Source organism: Arachis ipaensis, chromosome B9, assembly GCF_059453495.1.
Source record: "Arachis ipaensis isolate K30076 ecotype BB chromosome B9, ASM5945349v1, whole genome shotgun sequence".
Classification (NCBI taxonomy): domain Eukaryota; kingdom Viridiplantae; phylum Streptophyta; class Magnoliopsida; order Fabales; family Fabaceae; genus Arachis; species Arachis ipaensis.
Window position 1 is genome coordinate 94607631 of NC_142444.1, and position 18556 is coordinate 94626186.

Sequence of the window (18556 nt, forward strand, 5' to 3'; positions counted from 1 at the left end):
AGAGAAAAGTGCCAAAGACATAAGAATAACAAGAGGCCATAGCAATTTTTGATGGATGCAATGAAAAAGTGATAATCCTACCTGATAAGTATGAAAAAGTGATGCTGCAACTTTCTGCATAAAACCCTTCTGATGAACTTCAAATGCTTGCTAATATAGCCAATGTAATTGCTTTCTGTTCCATACTTTCTTCTCAAATAACTCAGGACTTGCTTAGGGACAAGCAAGTATTAAGTTTGGTGTTGTGATGCCAAGGCATCATAGGCTAGTTTCACTAGCATTTTTCTGTTAGTTTTAGTTGTTTTATGCATTTTCTTGAGCTTAAAGTAACCAAAAATGGTTAAATGAAGAACAAAGTAATGAACCATCCAAACAATATGATTTTGATGCAAATTCCATGAGTTTTAGTTATATTACTTAAATGCTATGAATGAAAGATTTCTCATGAAATTTTGCAAGACTTTGATGCAATTGTTTGGATGATTTCAGGGAAGAAGAGGCTAAGCAAGGAAGCAACAAAATAAATAAAGGAAGCTTGAATATCACATGTGGAGTTTAAGTTCCAGTTGAAGCCTAAACTGGAGCTTAAACGCCAAAATCATGAAGGATAAGAAATGCTGGGATTGAAGTTTAACCTCCTGTTTGACCTCAAACTGGAGGTTAAACGCCAGAATGAGTATGCCACCCAGGGAGGAGTTCCACGTTTAACCTCCAGTTTGACCTCAAACTGGAGGTTAAACGCCAGAACCAGGAAGAGTACCAGGGAGCCATTCCACGTTTAAGCTCCAGTTTGACTCAAACTGGAGCTTAAACGTGTTCGATAGCTTTTCCACTCCAGGGTTGCTCTCTCCATCTCCACGTTTAACCTCCAGTTTGACCTCAAACTGGAGGTTAAACGTGTTCGACACCTCCAGTGCCACCATTCTAAGCTTCCACGTTTAACCTCCAGTTTGACCTCAAACTGGAGGTTAAACGTGTTCGACCTCCAGTATGCCTCCACCCTTTTCCACGTTTAACCTCCAGTTTGACCTCAAACTGGAGGTTAAACGTGTTCGACCTCCAGGGCTGCCCTTCCTATCCCCACGTTTAAGCTTCAGTTTAACCTTAAACTGAAGCTTAAACGTGTTCGACTACATGACTCTCCAGGGCTACCTTCTTCCATTTCCACGTTTAAGCTTCAGTTTAACCTTAACTGAAGCTTAAACGTGCTTCTTCAAAAGGCCTCACTGGAAGTGTCTGGCGTTTAAGCTGCAGTTTAAGCTTAAACTACAACTTAAACGCCACTCTTGAAAAAGGTTTCTGGGCCAAAAATATTGTGATTTAAGTTAGTCTTTGAGCACAAATATTAACTTAAACTTACTTTGGTTTGAAACCCAATTGAATATCATGGTTTATGGGATTGGGCCTGAAGGATTGATGAGTTTGAAATCTCAATTTATTGAGTCATGTGTCATTATTTGATTATCACTAAGTTGGCTCAATAAATGTTACAGGATTTGGATCAACAACCTCATCAAGATTATGGATCATAAACCCAAGGCAAAAGGAAGGCAAGGAGAGGCCTCAAAGCCCAAGAAGCACAACTGAAGCTCAATATAGAAAGTGTATAAATAGGATAGAAGTTAAGTTAGAGGGACTTTTTACTTCACTTTTAGCTAGTTTTCCTTTTCTTTGTAATTGAATTCAGAGCTATGATTCACTAAACCCCCTTTCATTGGGTTAGGGAGCTCTATTGTAATTCAATGAATCAATAATAGTTTATCTTCTTCTTCAATCTTTTCTCTTGAATTTTGTTAGAAAGCTTCTCGATCTAATTCCATTGAGTAGTTGTCTTGGGAAAGAAACTACTCATACTTGGAATCCTTCGGAGCCTTGGGAAAGGAATGGAGGATTCATGCTAGAGAAGCTTTCTCACAGTGGATTGGATTGGGGTTTGGATGGATATTGTGACATGTAATCCTACCAAATTGTGGTTCATGAAATTGTGTGGTATAATCAGTGATCAAGCATCATCTCTTCTTATGAACATTTAAACCAAGGGATTGGGAATTTGTTTGTTTTTAGAGAGCATTGGTGAGCCAAGGAATTGGGATCCAATCATATAAGATTGCCAAGCAAAATTCAATAAATGCATTGGTTGAGGAAGAGATATACATGTTTTGATTCGGAGATTTCAATATCTCCTAAACCCAATGAATTCCCCATTTCTGATTTCCACTTTCTCTTTACATTCTGCAATTCAATTCTTGCAATCATCCCCATTCCCTTTTAATTTCAGCAATTTACATTCTACTCTTTAATTCATGCAATTTAAGATTCAACCATTTAATTTTCTTGTCATTTACTTTTCCCGCCAATTTTACATTCCGCAATTCTCATCTCAAATCTTGATTCCGCTCAACTAGAACACACTTCTAATCCGAATTGCTCACTCAACCAATCCTTGTGGGATTCGACCTCACTCTATTGTGAGTTTTTACTTGACGACGATAACCGGTGCACTTGCCGGAAGGAATTTTGCCTATCGTGCAATTTCCTAAATCGTAGCATAACACGTTTATGCGCATCAACTTTCACCAATATGAACCACTTTCCAACTATAATACCTTTCACTCAAACAATGAACCCTTTCTTCCACCACCACCTTCATTGGATGAATATCTCCAACCCCTTATGCAAGAACAACAAGAGCTTCTAGCTAGGTGTCAAAAGTAAGAAGAAGAGCAAAAGATGCTAGGGGAACTTATGGCTAGCTTGACCAAAGTAATGAATCATATGGTATCATTGTGCTCAAATATCTAAGACACTTTCATTGTTGAATATGGAAGATTAATTGAGGAGCACAATGAGAAGGAGAATTTTGAGCTTCAAGGAGAAGAAGAGGAGTTAAATCAAGAGGTGCAACAACAGGAGGAAGCCGAGATTGTTAAACAAGAGGAAGGAGTGGTTGGGGATTTAGGAGATGTTGAGTGCAAAGAGGAATCTCAAGTTGAAGAGCCTTCTTCCATGGAGTTTGAAATTGATGTTAAGGAGGATAGTGCACAACCTCCAAGGCATAATGTGATTGAAGAAATGGAAGAAGTGGAGCAAGCAACAAATCCTCCTATCTATGATGATTCCACATCAACATATGATCCTTTTGATTTTGATGAATCCTTTCCCATTGAACTTGGAATTGACAATGAGGTAGACTTCACTCAACATCCGATTTATGATTTGAGTGATGGGGAAGAGCTAGAAGACATTGGTGAAGAAGAATTTGAACTTGAGGAAGCTTGGCAAGGGGTAGAGCATGAAGTATCTTGTCAAGTGGTGGAAGCCCCTAGAAGAGGATGGACGGGAGTGGAACGTGCCTTATCAAGATCATTGGGGACTCCTCCACCTAAGTCGCCATCCAATCCTTAATTTGAGTGGGTAAAACACATTACTCTTACCTTTATTATTCCACTTGAATTTGGTTTGCTTGAAACGGATGGCCAACTTAGGGCGCTTTGTGGAATGAAGCGTAAGAGGAGGATATTTAGTGGTTGGCGTTGTAAGTCTAGGCTCATTATGGTTGGAGGCTCAAAATGAGGAGCAAAGGTTGAATTAATGGTCAATTGGATGGGTCTAGGAGGGTAGTTTGGTGCCTTAGTGAGAATTCGAGCGAATTACCATGATCAACTCAAAGAAATTACCATGATCAACTCAAAGACGGGTGTGAAAACAAAGTGTGGGATCCCGGATTACAAGAAGAGGATCAACTTTGGGAGCTCATGGTTTGTGAAGAACTCCATCAAAGCTTGGAGCTATTAATTTTGAATGACGGAGCTTATTGGGGATTCAAGCATTGGTGGATGTTCAAGGTTGGATTCAAGCACAAGCCACCTTGATGAAGAGCTCCTCATAAGTCAAACTTAAGGACAATAAAAAAAGTGCTAGGTGGGAGACACCCCACTATGGTAACATCTTTTTATTTTTCTCTTTAGTATATATTGGTAAAATAAGTTTAATTTCATGTTTTGTTTGGTTAGTTGAGTTCATTATGGAGTCTAGTATGTTAAATAAGGTTTTATGGTATTTTGGTAGCTGTTTGGAGGTTTGGAATGCTTGGTTTGGTGCAAGAACATGAAAAATTCTGAAAAATAGAACACCATGCCACGCGTATGCGTGACCCCAAGTTTTTCAACACCCCACGCATACGCATTGATGCCAGGGCATTTTGGCCAGTTTCACTGACCTTTTCTTTATGGTTTTAGGGTAGTTTCATGCACTTTCTTAGGAAATAAGCAAGTTTTTGGTAGAATTTCACTTACATCTTGATTCAAGCTAACATTGTGATTCATATATAAATTCATGAGAATTATGCATGAATTGAATGACAAATTGGATGATGCATTTCTCATAACTTGGACTAGAACTTTGATGCACTTTATTGCTTGATTTCAGGACAAAGGAAGCAAGGAAGAACCACGTTAGCAGCCACGTTAGTCTAACTAACGTGACCTCTAACGTGGAAGGGGAGCTAGCTTGCAACGTTAATGAGAAAAGTAATGACAATGTTAAGTGTCACTAACGTTGGCTCAACTTCCCCTCTCCACGTTAGAGTTCACGTTAACTTAGTTAACGTGACTCTTAACGTGGTCAATGATAGCTTCGAGAGTGTTATTGGCAATCACTTTTCTCATTAACTTTGCAAGTTACCTCCCATTCCTTGCTTCCTTTGGTCCTGAAATCATGCAATAGAGTGCATCAAAGTTCTAGTCCAAGTCATGGGTAATGCAACATACAATTTGTCACTAAACTCATGCAAAATCCTCATGAAATAATGTAAAATGCACAATGTATGCTTGAATCAAGGTGTAAGTGAATATCTACCCAAAACTAGCTTATTTCCTAAGCAAATGCATGAAACTAACCTAAAAACAGTAAAGAAAAGGTCAGTGAAACTGGCGAAGATGCCCTAGCATCACAACACCAAACTTAAAGCTTGCTTGTCCCTAAGCAAGTACTGGAACAAGAGAATGATGAATGGAATGCCAAGAGCAATAAGTCATTCTTGTGGAAGTCATATCACTGATTTTATGGTGGTTTCATGCATAGCAACTTAGGTTCATTCCTGGCTTTCAGACCTTTATCATGTCTTAAAACACTCACTTTGCATACATCCCATGAGACTTTTATTCATTGATCCCTTTATTGTCATTTTAGAGCTTATTGGTGTTCTTAGGCTAAGTGCTCTGTAAGGGGGCAACTTTTTAAGATAAGCTTTTAGCCAACACTCCCGAACCAGTTAGTTCAAGGTGCTAGGTGTTGAAGCACCCCTAAGGACTTACTCCCTCAAGTCTCTCCCCCATACATACACACCACAGGCATATAGTTCATTTATTTTCCTTCTTGAGACCTTGGTGTCCAGCACCTCTTTGAGTTACTAAATGCTCTGTGGTGAGGGTTACTCTTGATAATGGACTTTCAGCTGATAATCCCGGGTTAGTTAACCTAAGTTACTAGGTGATAAAGCACCCCTAAGAGCTTATTCATCCAAGTAGATCCCTCACACAGGAACACCACAGACACATATCTTAAGATCAAAACCATTGGTGCCTAGCCTTATTGCTTACTCTTTTTCTTTTGTTTTTCCACTTTCATTATTCTTTTCTCTTTCTCTTATTAGGATCTTGTCATATACTTAGTCTCATGAGTATATTCAAAGCAAAGTATTCAGGCCAGATAGTTGTCATCCCACCTTATGGTTGAACCAACTTAGCTAACTTATGATCATACCACAAACTCATGAATGTACTCCATAGTGTGAACTCCACTCTGGTCTTTTGAAACATAAACATTCTCTCTTCATTTGATTAAAAAGGGACAAGCATACAAGTAAGTAAAGTAAGGATGCAGTGACATAAAGACTAGCACACAGAGACTTTCTTCAATACCAAAAACTTAAAAGACATAATTGAAGAATGTTTAAAAATAACATGGAAGTAAGTTCTATTTCATACAAGATCTTCCTTATTTAAAGCATAGAAAAAGGTGGAATAAAGAAGGAACTCCACCACCTTTTACTGTTGTGGATGTCCATGCTCTTTTCCTTGCTTGTCCTCCTTGTTTCCTCTTGCATTTTCTCGCATCCGTGCCAATCTTGCTTGCTTCCAATCCTCAAGTGCCTTCCTCACTGACTCATGACTCTCTTCCACCCTTTGTCTTTCCTCTCGTGATAATTCATCCTTCATTTCTTCATACCTGGCTATTCCTAGATGTAATATTGGCAGCTGTCCCACTAAGTAGCCGAGCTTGGCTTGAGTGTTTATGTGATGTCCTGTTTCGCTCATATAAACTCCTTCTGCGAATGCCCTTTGCTCGTCCAATAGTTCTGCCTATTCTATTTGTCTTCGATGCATCTCATGTATGTGAGCCCCTTGATGTGCTTGGATATTGATTAGTCTCTGGATGGATTCTTGTTGCTCGTTTTGCCTTCCTTCCATCCTGTTTAATGTTTCTCCCCATTGTTATCCTTGACTTAGTTGCTGTTCCATCATTTGCCTTTGCCATTCACCTTGCTGAGTCATCCATCTTGAGAGTTTTTCCTCTTGCTGCCCCATCATCTATAGTTGAAGCTCTTTCTGTGCTCCGTGGCTTTCCAAATATTGTCTAGACAAGCAATCAATGGCCTCCTGCAATTGGTGCATGTCCAAGGTCTGTTGTGTTTGACCCTCTAAGACTTGTCCTTCCACTACTTGAGGGGTTGTCTTCTTCCTTTGCTTCCGCTGAGGCAACGGGGATGCTGCAGCATTCATCCTTCGTACAGTTATTAGGATGCCTTCCTTTATCCACATGGGGTTCTCATCTTCAAAAACCACCCCAGCTTTCTTGCATATTCGGTAAATAGTGCTGGGGTAACCTAACGTTCCTCTTGAGTCACTTTTTTCTGCCATCTTTCTAATACCTTCAGCTATGAGTTCATGAACCTTGATTTCTCCTCCCTTCAGTATACAGTGCAGCATTGTGGCTCTCTTGACATTCACCTCCGAGTTGTTTGCAGCTGGGAGAATAGACCTTCTCACTAGTTCAAACCACCCCTTGGCTTCAGGAGTGAGATCTGTTCTCTTGATGAACTTTGGTTTATTTCTCGCACCCCTTTCCCAGTCATCTCCTGGTACACAAATATCTTGTAGAATCTGGTCATAATTGGGGTTGTCCAATCTTGAGTGATAGCTTTCTTCTTCAAACTGTATAGACCGTAGCTTCAATGCCCTCATGACATTCATGGGACCAAAATCCACCATCTTTCCTCTCACAAAGCTTGCGTAAGACTCATCTTTCTTATCATATCGAACCGCATTTGCATAAAATTCTCTTATGAGGTTTGCATTCACCTTAATGACCGGGTCAGTGAGGAGCTCCCATCTTCTCCTTTCTATCTTCTCTGTGATTTCGGGGCACTCAGTCTTTTTAACATGAAATCCCAGCTCATAAATGATTTCCTTATCAACCATCCACCTGTATTGCAATGCATGATGCAAGCTTCTAAATCTCTTTTCATCATATGGGTGTTCTTCCATGAGTTCCTTTCCCTTACTTCTTTTAGAACCCGAAGACGCCATGAATGATAGTTAATATGTGAAGGTGGCAAAGTTGTGGAGATTTTTAGTTGTTTAAGGTTTTATTGCGATGAAGAGAGTGAGGTGGGAAAAAGGTTTTTAATGGGGTAGGCAGTGTCTTGTACCGAAATGGAGAGTGGTGAAGATTGGGTAATGACAATGAAGGTGGGCACGGAACAAGGTTCATTTATATAGAGAAGTTGTGAGAGAGTGGAGGGTGTGGATTGATTGAGTGGTTACTTGGTGGACGGTTGGGGTGATGCATGGATAAAAGACAAGGATCATCACTTTATGAAGGAGATTGCTCGGTCTTTTAGGGGTTCCATTTTTCCAATGTTGCATGGCAACATTTTCCAATGTATTCCCTTTTTAGAACAAGTGTGTAGCCCTTCCTTTTGTGGTGTCCGATCCTTCTTTGTTTAGTTGTCCAATCCATCCCTTTTTATGCTTCTTTTCTTTTCCTATAAAAATTTAAAATAAGGAAATTAATATCATAAAAATCAAACTCTACGGCTAGAATAATAAAGAGAAGAAAAAGAGTTTGTTTATTTATGAATTTCAACTAACTAACTACTTGTGTATCCTTATGCATTTTGGTGGCACCATGGGGTGACACCAAACTTAGTTTGAAGCAATGTGATGAAAAGTTTTGTTCAAAGCTCCCAAACTAGCATGCATCTTGGTTTGCTTTGAACACCAAACTTGTTCTTCACTATATACTGCATGATAAAGATTTCACCAAGTGTTTGTCAAGTTTGGGTTGAAATTCATAAACATTGATTTATTCATTATTTTAAAAACATATAAAACATGGGTTGCCTCCCATGAAGCGCTTCTTTAGCGTCACTAGCTTGACGTTTTTCCCTCGTCAGGGTGGTTGGTAGTGCTTAAAGTCCTCCCCTCTTGCTGTGGACTTATATCCATTGATTGGATCAATGATCTCCATATGTTCTAGGGAAAGAACTCTGTTGATAGTGAAGACCTTGGGTAACTGAGATGGTACAGTAGGGAGATTAGGGGGAATATCTGGGAAGTAAGCTGAGACAACTCTATCCCCTGGAGAGAAGTCTTCCGTAGGGATCTTCTTGTTCCTCCACCTCCTTGGTACCTTCTTCTTTGTTTCTTTTGAGGTTGCCTTCCCCTTGGTGACCTCTTTTTCTAAAGGGGTTGTGATGCTGTCTTTACCTGCCTCTAGAGGTTTAGGTTCCTCCAATTTTTCCTTGAGCTGTGGCAATTGCTGTTTTCCTTGTTTATCAATTAAGGGGATCTCACCATGATCTGGCTGTGCTTCAGTGCTTGTCTCCTCCTTCAATGTCTCATTATCATTTGTGCTTAGTTCCTTGTCCTCTTGATCTGTTTCTTGTGAGAGTTTGAAAACATTGAAGCTGAGTCGTTCATCATGGATTCTCAATATTAGCTCCCCTTTCTCTACATCGATAAGTGCTCTGGCCGTAGCTAGGAATGGTCTTCCCAATATGATTGGGTGAGTGTGACTCTCTTCCATGTCTAGGATGACAAAGTCTGTTGGGAGGAAGTATTTCCCAACCTTTAGCAACACATTTTCCACCACTTCTATTGCTTGCTTTTGAGTTTTGTCAGCCAGTCTGATGATTACATCTATGGGTATTATCTCATTGATCTGCAGCCTCTTCACCAGGGATAATGGCAGTAAGTTGATGCTGGCCCCCAAATCACATAGTGCTCTATCGAACATAGTTTCACCTATGGCACAAGGGATGTGAAAACTCCCTGGGTCTCTTCTTTTTGTAGGCAACTTAGGTTGAATAAGGGCACTACATTCCTTGTTCATCACTATAGTCTGGCCTCCTTTGAGTGAGCTTTTCCTGGGAAGAAGCTCCTTCATATACTTGATGAATGCAGGCATTTGTTGAATTACCTTGATGAATAGTATGTTTACATGTAGAGATACAAACAAGTCTAGGAACCTTGAGTATATTCTCTTTCCCACAGCACCATTGAGCAGTTGAGGGAGGGTGCATAGAGCTTCAGCAGCTCTTGTTGTGAGATTTCTGGTTCTTGGTGATATCTATCCTCCTCCTTTGTTGAGTTGTCTTCAGGTTGTTCGAAAATTTTGCCTTGCTTGTCTTCAGTCTCTTGATCACTTGTAGTGACCATTTTGCAATCTTCCCATCTTACTTTCTTTGCTTCTCCTTTGGGGTTTTTCTCCGTGTCACTTGGGAAGCTATCAGTAGGTTTGGGAATCTTCTCAGCTAAATATCCCATCTGGAATTCCAGCTTCCTGATGGTCTCTCCCTGGTTCTTAATATTGGCTCGCACCTCCTCTTTGAACACCTTATTTTCTTGAATCTCTTGGCATATTCCTTCAAGTAAGGCTTCAATCTTCGAGAGCTTGTCATCAATTGATGGGTGATTCAGAGCAGATGTGATGTTTTGGTTTTGATAAGCGTGTGGAGAAGTGTTGTTGTGGGGGTGTTGAGATGTCCTCTGTGTGAATTGCTGGTGAGCTGCATTGTTGTTGGAGTTGTAACGTCTCTGGTCTTGGTTTTGATCTTGCTCACTTTCCCACCCAAAGATTGGGTGGTTTCTCCACCCAGGGTTGTAGGTCTTGGAGTATGGATCATAGTTTTTCCTTGGTGAATTCCCAATGTAGTTGGCTTGCTCCTGAATACCCTCTGCTTCTTCATTCACTCCTTCTTGGGTTGTTGATGAAGTTGAGATTGCTGCTACTTGGTTCATCTCCATCTTCTTGGTGAGGTCAGCTAGCTGCTGGGTAATGAGCTTGTTTTGGGCCAATAGAGCATCTACATTGTTTAGCTCCATTACTCCTCTTGTGTTCCCTCTTTCGGAAGCATAGAAGTAGTCGTTCTCTGCTACTGTTTCAATAACATCTATGGCCTCCTCAATAGTCTTCTTCTTGTTTAAAGATCCTCCGGATGAATGGTCTACTGCCTTCTTTGACTCATAAGAGAGCCCTTCATAGAAAATGTGCAGCTGCACCCATTCGTTGAACATCTCTGGTGGACACCTCCTTGTTAGGTCTTTAAACCTCTCCCATGCTTCATATAGAGTCTCACCATCTTGTTGCCTGAAAGTTTGGACCTCCGCTCTCAGCCTATTGATTTGTTGAGGAGGGTAAAATCTTGCTAAAAATTCGTTCACCACGTCTTCCCAAGTTGTCAAGCTTTCCCTTGGGAAAGATTCCAGCCACTTGGCTGCCTTGTCCCTAAGTGAGAATGGAAACAAGAGCAGTCTATAGGTGTTAGGATGAACACCATTAGACTTCACTGTGTCACATATTCTCAGGAATGTGGTCAAATGTTGATTGGGGTCTTCTTGAAAACCTCCTCCAAACGAACAGTTGTTCTGAACAAGGGTGATGAGCTGTGGTTTAAGTTCATAGTTGTTGGCATGGATTGTTGGCTTTTGGATGCTACTTCCACAATTGCCTGGGTTTAGATTGATGTAAGAGCCCAAAACTCTTCTATCCTCCCCAGCATGATTCGCTCTACCTCCTCCCCCATGGTTGTGATCCTCTTCTTCATGATGGTTTTCCATGTTGTCTTCCATGTTTGGTTCAAAGAATTCCTCTTCTTCCTCAGCACCAACCACTTTCTTTCCTCTTGCCTCCCTCCTTAATCTAAGGAAGGTCCTCTCAGGTTCAGAATCGAAGGAAGTTGAAGCCCCGCTTTTTCTCCCTATCATACAACCATCAAGTGCAAGCAAGAAAAGATAGGTGCAGAAAGTATTTGTGTCAGAATTACTGTTAGTTGTGGGTGATGCAATATATCAAACAGTTAGTGGGTTAGCAAATAGAATTGAAAATAACAAAGAAAAACAAAAGAGTAGAGGGGGAAGGGAAGAAGTTTAACTAAAACAGAAAGTAAATCACTCAAACAGAAAATGAAATTCACAAAGTAAAAATGCTCAATCTAGTGATCTCCCAATTTAATCATTGTTGATGCACAATCAATCCCCGGCAACGGCGCCATAAACTTGATGCACAGAGAACTTGTCTCTCAACAAATCTCCCTTCGGCAAGTGTACCGAATTTGTCGTCAAGTAAAAACTCACAATAAAGTGAGGTCGAATCCCACAGGGATTGATTGATCAAGCAACTTTAATTAGAAGAATGTTCTAGTTGAGCGAATCCAGAATTTGGGTTGAGAGTTGCAGAAATAAAATGGCGGGAATGTAAATAACAGAAAAGTAATTGCTAGAATCAAAGGACTGGAAGTAAATGACTGAAAATAAATTAGAGAATTGTAAATGGGAATGGAGAATTTGCTCATAAAAGTAAATGACAGAAATTAAAGAGAATGGGTAAGATCAGAGATGGGGAGTTCATTGGGCTTAGGAGATGTTGCAATTCTCCGGATCAAGTTCATTTTCATCTCTTCCTCAATCAATGCACTCATTGATCTCCTTGGCAATCTTAATTGATTGAATTACAATTTCTTGCAATTCAATCTCTCAAATCTTGATCAATAGCCAATTTCTTGGTCAATTGCTCATGAGAAGAGATGAAGTATGGTCACTGATTATACCACATGCATTTCCCAAATCAAGTATTGAGAGGGTTATAGTCACATACCCATCCAAACCCAATTTGGTCCAGCATGAGAAAGCATTTCTAGCTTGATCTCTTCATTCCTCTTTCAAGGTTCAGAACAGATCCAAGTTTGAATAGCTTCTTTTCCAAGATAACTACTCAATTGGATTAAGATCGAAAGCTTTCAAGTAAAATCAAGAGAAAAGATAGAAGAAGAATAATGAAAATTAGTATTGATCCATCAAATTACAACAGAGCTCCCTAACCCAATGAAAGGGGTTTAGTTGTTCATAGCTCTAGAAAATGAAAACAAAGATGGAGAATACATCATAAAACTAGAAATTGCAAAGAAGGTAAAATACAGAGAGTAGTTATCGTTCTCCAACTTCCAGAACTCCCTTAACAATTCAAAGCTACTCCTATATATACTACTTCTCTCAGCTTCTCGTTGGCTCTTCAAGTCTTGGGCCTTTGGATCTTGAGTTTGAAGCAGTTCTCTTCTTCATTTGGGCTTGGCTTTACTTGCAGAGAGAAAATGTGAAGTGGGCAGAGACTTTAGCTCAGGATGTTAGGGGTGTTAACGTTTAGTGAAAATATAAGTTCGAGAACGTTAGTGACAATCAACTTTCTCACTAACGTTACTAAGTAAAAGCCACGTTAACCTCAACGTTAGTGGCATAAACGTTGCCACTAACGTTGCCTCTAAATCCTTTGCACACGTTATTGAGACTTAACATTCCCAATAACTTTGAAAAGCCCCCTTTGTTCCCACGTTAGAGCCCACGTTAACTTAGTTAACGTGGCTCTTTAACGTGGGCTTGCCATCCTTCGAGAACGTTAGTGACACTCAACATTTTCACTAACGTTCCAAGGTGCCCCTATGCCTCACGTTAGAGTCCACGTTAACTAGGTTAACGTGGCTTCTAACGTGGCCATGCTTAGCCATCCCCAACGTTAGTGACAATGTTGAGTGTCACTAACGTTGGCCATTCTTTCACTCATCAACGTTAGCTTCCACGTTAACTAAGTTAACGTGGAAGTTAACGTGGCTCCTTGGGGGGTTGTGTGGTTGCTTACAACGTTAGTGACAATGTTGGGTGTCACTAACGTTGTCGACCATGCTTGCTTCTTACGTTAGCTCCCACGTTAACCAAGTTAACGTGGGAGTTAACGTGGTATGTTGCTCCTTAGGCCAACGTTAGTGACAATGTTGAATGTCACTAACGTTGGCATTTCTCCCCCTTTCTAACGTTAGAGGCCACGTTAACTAAGTTAACGTGGACTCTAACGTGGCCACTTATGAGCAATTGCCAACGTTAGTGACAATGTTAAGTGTCACTAATGTTAGCTCAACTTCCCCTCTCCACGTTAGAGTTCACGTTAACTTAGTTAACGTGACTCTTAACGTGGTCAATGATGGCTTCGAGAGCGTTATTGGCAATCACTTTTCTCATTAACTTTGCAAGTTACCTCCCATTCCTTGCTTCCTTTGGTCCTGAAATCAAGCAATAGAGTGCATCAATGTTCTAGTCCAAGTCATGGGTAATGCAACATAGAATTTGTCACTAAACTCATGCAAAATCCTCATGAAATAGTGTAAAATGCACAATGTATGCTTGAATCAAGGTGTAAGTGAATATCTACCCAAAACTAGCTTATTTCCTAAGGAAATGCATGAAACTAACCTAAAAACAGTAAAGAAAAGGTCAGTGAAACTGGCCAAAATGCCCTGGCATCAAGAAGATAACTGCTTCAACTCAAGATCCAAAGGCCCATACCCAAGACTTGAAGAGCCAACTAGAAAATCAGAAGAATAGTATAAATAGGGAGAACTTTGAACTAGAAGAAGGAGAGCTTTTGGCATTATTAGAATTACTCTCTGTATTTTACTTTCTCTGCAACTTTTAGTTAAATTCTCAGAATGTACTCTCCATCTATGCTTTTCATTCCCAGAGCTATGAACAACTAAACCCCTTTCATTGGGTTAGGGAGCTCTGTTGTAATTTGATGGATCAATAATAGTTTTCATTATCCTTCTTCTCTCTTTTCTCTTGATTTTACTAGAAAGCTTTCAATCTTCATCCAATTGAGTAGTTATCTTGGAAAAGAAGCTATTCATACTTGGATCTCTTCTGAACCTTAGAAGAGGAATGAAGAGATGATGCTAGAATTGCTTTCTCATGTTGGACCAAATTGCGGTTTGGGCAGATATGGTGAGATATAATTCTCCCAATACTTTGATTTGGAAATACATTTGGTATAATCAGTGACCACACTTCATCTCTTCTCATGAGCAATTAGACCAAGGAATTGGCTATTGATCTAATTTGAGAGATTGAATTACCAAGGAATTGGAATTCAATCACTTAAGATTGCCAAGGAGATCAATGAATGCATTAATTGAAGAAGAGATGAAAATGAACTTGATCCGGAGAATACAACATCTCCTAAGCCCAATGAACTCCCCATTTCTGATCTTACCCATTCTCTTTACTTTCTGCTATTTACTTTCATGCTAAACTCCGCTTCCCCATTTAAGATTCTGCAATTTACCTTCTGTCATTTATTTTCTGTAATTTACTTTCCCGCCATTTAATTTCCTGCAATTCTCAACCCAATTTCTGCTTAGCTCAACTAGAACATTCTTCCAATTAAAGTTGCTTGACCAATCAATCCCTGTGGGATTCAACCTCACTCTATTGTGAGTTTTTACTTGATGACAATTCGGTATACTTCCCGAGGGAGATTTGTTAAAGGACAAGTTTCCGTGCATCAAGTTTATGGCGCCGTTGCCGGGGATTGATTTTATATCAACAATGATTAAATTGGTGGATAACTAGATTGAGCAGTTGTTTTTATTTTGTCTGATTTAAGTTCATTTGAGTAATTTACTTTCTGTTCAGTTATTTTCTTCCCTTTCTCCTACCCATTTCTCTTAGTTATTTACAATTCAGTCACCAACCCTCTAACTGTTTGATATATTGCATCACTCACACTAACATCATTTCTGTAGAAATTACTATTTGCATCTATCTTTCTTGCTTTTGCCTTGTTAGTTGTATGACAGGTAGAAGAAGCGGGGCTTCAACTTCCTTTGATTCTGAACCTGAGAGGACCTTCCTTAGATTGAGGGAAGCAAGAGGAAAGAGAGTAGTTGGTGCTGAGGAAGAGGAGGAGTACCTTGAACCAGATATGGATGAGAATATGGAAAACCATCATGAAGAAGAGGCTCACAACCATGGCCGAGAAGGTCCAGCACATCAGGCTGGGCAAGAGAGAAGAGTTCTGGGTTCTTACATCAATCCAAACCCAGGAAATTGTGGAAGTAGCATCCAACGGCCAACCATACATGCCAACAACTTTGAACTAAAGCCACAGTTCATCACCCTTGTTCAGAACAATTGTTCATTCGGATGAAGTGTCCAAGAAGACCCCAATCAACATCTAACCACCTTCCTGAGGATATGCGATACTGTGAAGTCTAATGGTGTTCATCTTGACACTTATAGACTACTTCTGTTCCCTTTCTCACTCAAGGACAAAGCATCTAAATGGCTGGAATCCTTTCCAAAGGAGAATTTAGCAACCTGGGAAGATGTGGTGAATAAATTCTTGGCAAAATTCTATCCTCCTCAACGGATCAATAGGTTGAGAGCTGAGGTACAAACCTTTAGGCAGCAAGATGGTAAGACTTTATATGAAGCATGGGAGAGGTTTAAGGACCTGACAAGAAGATGCCCGCCAGATATGTTCAATGAATGGGTGCAGTTGCACATTTTCTATGAAGGTCTTTCATATGAATCAAAGAAGGCAGTGGACCACTCATCCGGGGGATCTCTGAACAAGAAGAAGACCATTGAAGAAGCCATAGATGTCATTGAGACTGTAGCTGAGAATAACTATTTCTATGCTTCTAAAAGAGACAACACCAGAGGAGTGATGGAGCTGAACAACGTGGATGCATTGCTAGCTCAAAACAAGATGATCACCAAGCAATTAGCTGACCTTACCAAAAAGATGGAGAGGAATCAAGTAGCATCAATCACCACTTCAGCAGTAACTCAAGAAGGAGTGAATGCAGAGGCAGAGGGTGATCAGGAACAAGCCAACTACATTGGAAATTCACCCAGGCAGCACCATGACCCATACTCCAAAATATATAATCCTGGTTGGAGGAACCACCCAAACTATGGGTGGGGAAATCAACAGGATCAATGTCAAGATCAGAGACGCCACAACCCCAGCAACAATGCAACTCACCAACATTCCACACAGAGATCATATCAGCACCCACCTAACAACACACCTCAACATCCATACCAAAGTAAAAATGGCCCTTCTCACCCCTCCAATCTCAACTCACCATCATCTGAAGATAGACTCTCCAGGATTGAAACCCTACTTGAAGGCATATGCAAGGAAATTCAAGATAACAAGGTGTTCAAAGAGGAGGTGCGAGCCAATATTAAGAATCAGGGAGACACCATCAAGAGGCTGGAATTTCAAGTTGGATACCTATCTGAGAAGATTCCCAAACCTACTGATAGCTTCCCAAGTGACACAGAGAAAAATCCGAGAGGTGAAGCAAAGAAAGTCAGATGGGAAGATTGCAAGATGGTTACTATAAGTGATAAGGAGACTGAGGAAGAGCTGAACAAACCATCAGAACAATCTGAAGATACATCAGCAGGAAAGCAGGAAGAGAATCCTCAGGAAACCACAATTACGCAGAAAGAGTTTCTGAGGCTCTATGCACCCTTTCCCCAATTACTAAATGGTGGTGTAGAGAAGAGAATATACTCAAGGTTTCTTGACATATTTGCATCCCTCCATGTAAACATACCATTCATCAAGGCTCTCCAACAAATGCCCTCATACATCAAGTATATGAAGGAGCTGCTGACCAGGAAAAGCTCACTCAAGGGAGGACAAACCATAGTGATGAACAAGGAGTGCAATGCTCTCATTCAACCAGAGCTGCCTATAAAAAAGAAGGACCCAGGGAGTTTTCACATCCCATGTTCCATAGGAGAAACAATGTTCGACAAAGGACTCTGTGATCTGGGAGCAAGCATCAACTTAATGCCTTTATCCCTTATGAAGAGGCTGCAAATCAATGAGCTGATGCCCACAAACGTAGTCATCAGACTGGCGGACAAAACTCAAAAACAAGCAATTGGAGTGGTTGAAAACGTGCTGGTGAAGGTTGGGAACTACTTCCTTCCCACAGACTTTGTCATACTGGAAATGGAAGAAAGTCACCTTCACCCAATCATATTGGGAAGACCACTCTTAGCTACAGCCAGAGCGCTCATAGATGTGGAGCGAGGAGAGCTAATACTGAGGATACATGACGAACAACTCACCTTTAACATCTTCAAACCCTCACAAGAAGTAAGTCAGGAAGGCAAGGAACTAAGGGCAGAGCATGACAGAGCAATGGTGGGAGAAAAAAGCATTGAAGCACAAGCTGTACACCCTGGAATTCCTTTGGGTGATGAACAAGAGAATCAGCAGCTGTCACAGCTAAAGGAAACTCAAGTGGAGCCAAAGCCACCAGAATCATATGAGACAAGCAACAAAATCTCCCTAGGGAAAGAGACCACAAAGAGCAGGATAACAGCAAAAGAAACAAAGAAGAAAGTACCAAGGAGATGGAGGAATAAAAAGATCCCTACAGAAGATTTCTCTCCAGGGGATAAAGTGATCTCAGCTTACTTCCTAGATATCCCACTTCATCTCCCTACCATCCCATCTCAGTTACCTAAGGTTTTCACCATCAACAAAGTTCTCTCCCTAGAATATGTGGAGATCATTGATGAAGCCAATGGATATAGGTTTACTGCAAGAGGGGAAGATCTAAAGCATTACCAACCACCATGACAAAGGCAGAACGTCAAGCTAGTGACGCTAAAGAAGTGCGTCATGGGAGGCAACCCATGTTTTACATGCTTTTAAAATTAGTTAATAAAGCAAGGTTCAGGGATTTCAACTCAACTTGACATGCACTTGAATGAATCCTTTTTTGCAACATATAGTGAGGAACAAGTTTGGTGTTCAAGGCACACTATGAGAACATAAATGTAACCCATATCATGTCACTCTTAGGGGCCTTGAACAAATCTTTTACACCACATGGCACCAAACTAAGTTTGGTGTTGCCAATGTTGTATACACGGATGTTGAGTTAGTCAGTTGGTGTGCACTCATGAACAGCACTTAGTAGTTAGAAACAAAAACTTTAAAAAGTAGTTATTCTTTTTAAGTTTACTACCACTTCCCACAATTTTATTTTTTCTTTTATTTTGTAGGAGGATTAATGGGACAATTGAAGGGTTCGGCTACCACAAAAAGAGAGGATTGTACACGTGTCTCCAGGGGGATTGCATTGGAAATTGTTGCCATGCAACATTGGAAGGATGGTTACACTCCAGCATAT

At 40.4% G+C, this 18556-nt stretch overlaps 1 non-coding gene across 1 annotated transcript; it reads right to left on the reverse strand.

Annotated features, from left to right (window-relative positions):
- Positions 1–15762: 15762 nt before the first annotated feature.
- Positions 15763–15869, reverse strand: LOC148545516 (small nucleolar RNA R71). The gene has a single exon (XR_015900806.1). It is a non-coding gene; the product is annotated as a small nucleolar RNA R71 (small nucleolar RNA).
- Positions 15870–18556: the final 2687 nt, after the last annotated feature.